The sequence below is a fragment of the Canis lupus genome, chromosome 30 (genome assembly GCF_048164855.1).
Source record: "Canis lupus baileyi chromosome 30, mCanLup2.hap1, whole genome shotgun sequence".
NCBI classification, from domain to species: domain Eukaryota; kingdom Metazoa; phylum Chordata; class Mammalia; order Carnivora; family Canidae; genus Canis; species Canis lupus.
Genome location: NC_132867.1, coordinates 9,555,786 through 9,563,092, shown reverse-complemented (window position 1 = coordinate 9,563,092; position 7,307 = coordinate 9,555,786). Strand labels below are relative to the sequence as shown.

General features: G+C 36.7%; 1 long non-coding RNA gene across 1 annotated transcript; it reads left to right on the top strand.

The window, feature by feature from the left end:
• The first annotated feature begins 5,392 nt into the window (after positions 1-5,392).
• Positions 5,393-6,764, top strand: LOC140621838 (uncharacterized). Its single transcript, XR_012021564.1, has 2 exons — positions 5,393-5,490; positions 6,570-6,764. It is a non-coding gene; the product is annotated as an uncharacterized lncRNA (long non-coding RNA).
• Positions 6,765-7,307: the final 543 nt, after the last annotated feature.

Here is a 7,307-nt window from a genome sequence, read left to right as displayed (position 1 = left end):
ACTCAGTGAGATTAAAGAACTCACCAGGACTACACAACTCTTTGCACAACTTAGATTAGTTTTGATGCCTACAAGGAATCAAAGCAGAAATGATATGTAGGCAGTTGATTATATAGTTGAGAATTAAGGGGAGAGATAATGGCTGATGGCAGAAATTTAGAAGATACCGGATAAAGAGCCTAATTATGTCCCATTTATTGATAAAATCACCCAAGGCAGAATAGAGATAGAGAGGAGACCATGAACTATATAGCTTTTTTACTGAGTTCTAATGATGGTTAAGCAATTCTGTATAAGTGTGGCCTTGGCTTGATGGCATGAGGATCCTTATTATAAACATGTGGAATATTTCATTTTTAAAACACCTCTACCTAAGCCCTCTTCTCCTTTTCCCTGCTAAAGAGAGAAATACAAGGAAGGTGAATACCATTATAGCCCACTTTGTGTTTGGGAGATGTGAGGACTGGTGGTGAGCAGAAGAATTGTCTTCAGAATTGTCAAAAAGTTGTTTTCACTGTGACATGGGTAGGAATTAGTTATAAGTGCAAAATTAAGGGATAAGGCAAAAATGGGAGAAAATAAAACACAAAACAGGGAATTATTATCAAGGCATACATATAGTCAAAACAAAAAAAAAGGATTTATTGGACAAAATATTAAGGACACATAAATCACACACTTAGTAAGAAAAAATTCTAGCGTGTCGTATGACTCAGTATGACAAAGAGACATCAAGAAATTAACTGGCTCTTCTCAGTATGACCCTATTAAAGCTGTGTCTCCCAGCCTAGTCTCACCACTTGAACAAACAAGTTGAAAAATAGAGAAGGAAACAGAAGACAAACAAAACTCTGTCTCGTAAGACAAGATAAATTAATTATGGTAATATCATTTCATAGAAGAGGGGATTTAATATTGTTTGAAGGGTTAAGTTAATCAGGGTATTAAATAATTATTCTTCATATTACAAGAAAGTACACTTATATTGAATGAGGTCAGAGTCAGGTTTAAAGAAAAGAAACTTTCTTGGGACCATTAGGCAACATTGTGGCACGTAATATTTGATAGGCATGTCTTGAAGTACCCAATGTAACATATTCAAGAATTTTATTTGTCTAATTTCCCTTGCTCTTGTTCATCTTTGAGTGTCCTCATCCTTGGTTGTTACTCTTTTTTTTTTCTGAATCCTTTATTATGTGTCTAGTTTTGCTCACATAGGCTGTCAACTATTTTCTTCTAAGAAGTTGACTCTTAGGTTATTAGAAAGGGCCAATGAATGGAAAAGTACTGGAGCAGAAGACAGTAGTCATGTATATCCAGTCCTGGCTCACATTAATTTTCTGTGCCTTGGCTTTATTAACTACAACATAAGAGAGATGTATTAGACTCTCTAAGGTTAAATTAGATCTCTAGGGTCATTCCAGCTCTAAGATGATTTGACTGCATTCTTTTTGTTGTGAAATTTTACACAGTTTTTCCTTTAGAGGTAGAAGTGTCATGACTTCTAGCGCTAAGGGCTATAATAGAAAGTTCCCTGGAAAAAGTACTGTGGAAAATATTGAGACTGTTAGAGAAATTCTGTAGGGATTCTACTGTGCAGACCAACCATAACATATTGTCATCTTTTATTCTTTTTCTTTCTTAATTTCAGACTTGTCCATTCTACTTCCTAAGGGCATCTCATTCATCCCTACTTTCCTTCCTGCTGCTACCGCCCTTGTTAAGATCCTCTCTCACTTAAACTACTACAAAACATTTCTTTTTAGAATTCTTGTCTCCATTTTAAACTCTCTCCAAGATGTTTGGTATTCATATTGAGTGATTTTCCTCAACTTGGATCTTAATCATGCCATATTTCTGCTCAAAGAGTTTTGATGCCTCCTCATTGCCTACAAAGTCCAAAATTCTTACTAAGACCAATTGAGGCCCTACACAATTTTTCCAACCTGTTCCATGATCTTGGTTTTACTGCTATCCTCAACCGCCCGCTGGTCTCTGAAAATACCATAGACTCAATAATCACTGCTTTTGCTGATGGCGGTCCTCTATATGGATTATTTCACCTCCCTCCTCATTTCTTTCTGTCAAAATCTCACATTTCGTTTGATTCTCAACTTAGCCGCTTTCTCTGTGAAGCCATCTTATGGCTGGATTAATCTTTTGTGTTTGGGAGATGTGAGGACTGGTGGTGAGCAGAATTGTCTTCAGAATTGTCAAAAAAAACTGCATTTTTATGTGTATTAGAAAATAGGACTCATTCTAGTTTTTATTATTGTTTGTATTTGGTCTCCCAAAAGACTCTAAGCTCCATCAGGTGGAACATCAGAGTATTATTCATCTATGAATTCCCCCAAAGTGTCTTATAACTAAATAGATATTCTATAAATGCTTTTTGGATTGAATTCTCCTAAAGAATGAAAAAGTTGGCACAGCCTGCGTGGCTCAGTGGTTTAGCGCCGCCTTCAGCCCAGGGCCTGATCCTGGAGACCCGGGATTGAGTCCCATGTTGGGCTCCCTGCATGGAGCCTGCTTCTCCCTCTGCCTGTGTCTCTGCCTCTCTCTCTTTCTCTCTCTGTGTGTGTCTATCATGAATAAATAAATTAAAAATCTTAAAAAAAAAATTAAAAAGTTGATGTAGGCAGAAATAGTCGCTTGATTGGCAAGTGTTGTGATTTTAATGGTCTTTGGGAGAGTAAAATGCAGTTTAAGTGGAGCACAAGGGGTTACAAAAATGCACTAGCACATGTAGAAATGAAAGAAGGTGAGATGAGCAGAGAAGAATCACAACTAATCAGGAAACCCCCAGAGAATGACTCCAGAGAATGACTCTTTTACTGGAGGTAAAAGAGGTTAAACAAAAATTTAAGTATAGAACATGAGGATATAGTCGCCTTTTGTATACAGATAAACTTGTTAGCTATACAGGGAAGAAACTCATTTTAATTGACTGGGCACTGGTGTTGAGAAGATTTTAGTTTCTGAATATGTTCAGGGATGTCTCCTGCTGAAGGAGAGATGATGAGATTCACTGGGGCTTCAGGAGAAAATAGTCTAGTATAAAGAGATGATGTCTTTCAGACAATATAAGAAAAACAAACAAAAGGCTGAAGAAGCTGAAGTATCTATCCTTCCACACAGTTTAAGGAAAATAATATGCCTGAGTCAGGTCCCAGGTTGCTCATATTTGAGGCTCTTCATAATGTTGGCAACATGCAGACTAGAAGTCATGTCTGTGTCTTCTAAGTGTCAAGCCTCCTCCCATTAATGCTTCTAAGATCCTTCATCTTCAATGAACATTTAGGAAGATAGAATTCTAGGACAATTTGCTCTTACCTTGTACTGCATCTATGCGGTGCTGGCCTCTGAGTAGCAAGTCTCGTCATTTATTCAAGAACTATTGAGTGCCTATCATGTGTCAGATGAGCAAACCTAGGCATGGTCCTGCTTTGAGGAAGTATAGAGTATAGTAGGAAAGGCATACATTAACCACACACTAAAAAACTAAGTGTACAATTACAATATGTGATAAATGTTGTGATAAATGTCAAGGAACATAGTATCATCAGAATATTCTGATCTCATCTGATAATGATAATGTGGGCTTAAGATTCAGTAACTTTATGGACTACTTGTGTCTTTAGGAAATTACTTAACCACTTGTTGCCTCAGTTTCCTCTTTGTAACATGGGAAAAATATAACCTACTTCATGAGATGCTTCAAATAACATCTGGCAGGGCAACCTGGGTGGCTCAGCAGTTTAGCACTGCCTTGGGCCCACGTGTGATCCTGGAGACCAGGATTGAGTCCCACGTCAGGCTCCCTGTATGGAGCCTGCCTGTGCCTCTGCCTCTCTCTGCCTCTCTCTGTGTCTCTCATAAATAAATACATAAAATCTTAAAAAAAAAAAAAAACAAACCAAATAACATCTGGCATATGGTAAACATTCAATACATTTTAGATATTTATTATCAAATATTATTGTTACTATTATTATTATTGTAGTGAATCAGAGCCCTAGTAATGGTAGTTATTCCTTTTCAGTCATCAAAGCTATTCATTCTCTCATGCTCCTTTTGAGCAGATTCTGCGGTTTAGTGTCACACAAACCTGGAATGAATAATGCAAAAATAGTGAAAGTTGATATATTCATTATATTCTAGTCATATGTCATATAATAACAAAAGCAGGGGAATGATCTTGGTTATCTGCTCTTACTCTCTCATTCATCCCTTCACCCACTGATATATCACATATTTCTTGAGAAAATAAAGCAAGGGAATGAAAAGATAAATGACCTGTCTTTCAGCTTAGTAGGGCTGACAGACAAGTACACAAATAGTTACAATGTGATCAGAGAAGTTATATAATTGAGAATTGTACCCAGTACAGCTAAAGCACACAGTGGACCACCTCTACTCAAGTTGGGATGATGAGGAAAGGCAAATGAGAGGCAGATAGAAAGCTCTCCTGTTTGGGACACCTGGGTGGCTCAGTGGTTGAGCATCTGCCTTTAGCTCAGGGTGTGGTCCTGGTCCAGGGATTGAGTCTCACATTGGGCTCCCTATGGGGACCCTGCTTCTCCCTCTGTCTGTATCGCTGTTTCTCTCATGGATAGATAAACAAAAGTTAAAAAAAAAAAAAAAAAAAAAAGGAAGCCCTCCTGTCCTTTTCCTTATCTTATACATGGAGGTTATAAGAAACTAACCCTTTCATTATCGTTCCTATCCATGGGATATACACTAGGAAGAGATATGAAGATTTCTTATGCCTTTCTATTAATTATAGTACAATTTTAATCAAGAGATAAATATAACAATGACCATACTTTCAATTTTTGACTGACTGTAGCAATCATATACAGTGAGTGATTCTTGGAAAGTTTATATCATACTATTCATTCAGTTTATCAGCATGCCTCTTTATCCCTGGTCTTATATAAACAACAACAACAACAACAAACTAATGATACTGTCATATTCTTGGTTTGTAATTTTACACATATTTCCATTAAGCTACCCTCTTGCTCCTTATTTTATTCTTTTCTCCCCCTTTCCCTCTTTGGTGGCATTTTCATTGCTAATCCTATCCTACTGTCAGTTTCCAACAGAGACCAGAAATATGTCCATTTCAAAAACATTATGGATGTATGTCAACTATATTTCAATTACAAAAATACAATACAAAATAAAAACACCCTGGGATCACAAATCACAGGATTTGGGAAATAATAGCAAGAAGTAGTAAGTTTTAATAAGGGGTACAAGTAACTATTCTTAATCTACATTATAAGAAGGAAGAGGAAGAAAGAAAAGATATGAACAGAGAAGCATTTTAGAGCTCAGAAAAAAATGATTTAAACAGTTTCTGATGCATATTTCCCTTTACATCCATTTTGTAGTTTCTTACTGCAGAAGGTAAACTGACAGAAGAAAGCCAGCATTTCTCAATTGATCAAGTACTAGGTTTAACCATGCAGATTTATTCCACAGGTAAATATTTTTGTATTTCAAAGGTAGGTGAGCAAAGCAATATATTGGCTGGGTTTAAAAGCTTCATTACATGGTAGGAGAGGACAGAAATAACTTTTCAAAAAATGAGGAAGAACAAAGTACAGCAGATGGTAACATGGAAAAGAAAGTCACAGTCACTGAAAGAAAAATGTAAAGTTATAAACAACAAGTTATAAAGGGTAGTCTACAGTTTACTAAACTTTACATAGATGGAAAAGATGACTATGATAATATTTATTATTTCAAGAGGCAAATGGAATGAAAAGTAGACAAAACAATGATGGCATGTGCCTTGATTTGCAATAAAAGGCTACTAGTTAAAGTTACTATGAATGTGTATGGCAGTTGTAAAACACCTTTCCAGAAAACATTTTCAGAAGACGAGGCACAGCAGTGAAAGTGAAAATGGAAAGTGATTGAAAGTGTCATGGAAAAAGGTTTTTGGATGAGATGACAATGCTAAGGAGAAAATGTTAAGTTCATCTACATCATCAAAATCAATCAAATCAAAAGGAAGAGAATAGAGATAAATGGAAAGGGGAAGGGAAGAACAGAAAGGTACCTGAGAGAGCAGAAAATCTTTAGGGCTTAACAAGTAAATTCTGGGTTGATAAAAGAGCATGAAACAAAAAGGAAGAAGCAAATGAGAAATTGTGACTTGCTTTCTAGCCCAACTCACTGCCATTCCTTCCTGGGACACCAGTCATGTACCATCAGAATTTGGCCCAAAGCCAACATTGAAAAAAGCTCTATTGAATGAGTCTTATCATGCAATTAATCTAGCATCTGCAGGAAAATGTAAGTATGGAGAGTGTAGGAAGACCTTGTAAAATGAAGTCCTCATAGAAATTCCTTGGAGATGAAAAGAAACAGGATTCTGAAAGGATAAACACTGAATGAATTATAAGCCCTAGGAAATGGAAATAGAGGAGTTGGGCAAAAGGGGATTGTCCATGATAATTTTCATCAGTTTTGTTTGAATTTTTATAGAAACATGTCATATTTTTTAATTTCAAAGTTAAAGATTTTTAAAAAGATTTTATTTATTTATTTGACAGAGAGAGGAAGAGCACAAGCAGGCAGAGTGGCAGGCAGAGGGAGAGGGAGAAACAGGTTCCCCATGGAGCAGGGAGCCTGATGCGAGGCTCCATTCCAGAACCTTAAGATCAAGATCTGAGCTGAAGGAAGATGCTCAGCTGACTGAGCCACCTGGGTGCTCCTCCCCCGAATTAAAGATTTTTCAAAGCTTAAAATGGACTAAACTGTTGCTTACGTATTTTTTAAATAACTATCAAGGCTATAGGACCAATTAATTGGTTAGGTAATGAATGAATGTACCCCCTGCACTCCTACACCTATTTTCTCTTATAAAAGACAGAATGCAGTTGATCATGAGACTAAACAGATAAGCTATGCATATCCTTCCAATTATTGTTTATTTTTTATGAATAAGTGGGTAGAAAACTTGAAGACTGCATCCCCTGCCTTTCCCAGTTGCATCTCCTTCCCATGTCTTCTGTTGAAAATACAGATGATCAAATCCCATGAATGGATATTCTGATTCTGGTACATGGGGTTGGGGCTAAAGATTCACATTTTAAATAAGCATCTGCTAGGACAAGTATTGGCAAATGTTTTTCTGTAAAGGAGCAGGTAATAAATATTTTAGGCCTTGTGTGTCAGCAGATCACTTCCGTAATTCTTCAACTCAGGCAGTGTTGCAAAAGCCCCCACAGACAACATGTAAAATGGGCATGGACTGTTCCAATAAAACTTTTATCTTTTAATAAAAATAA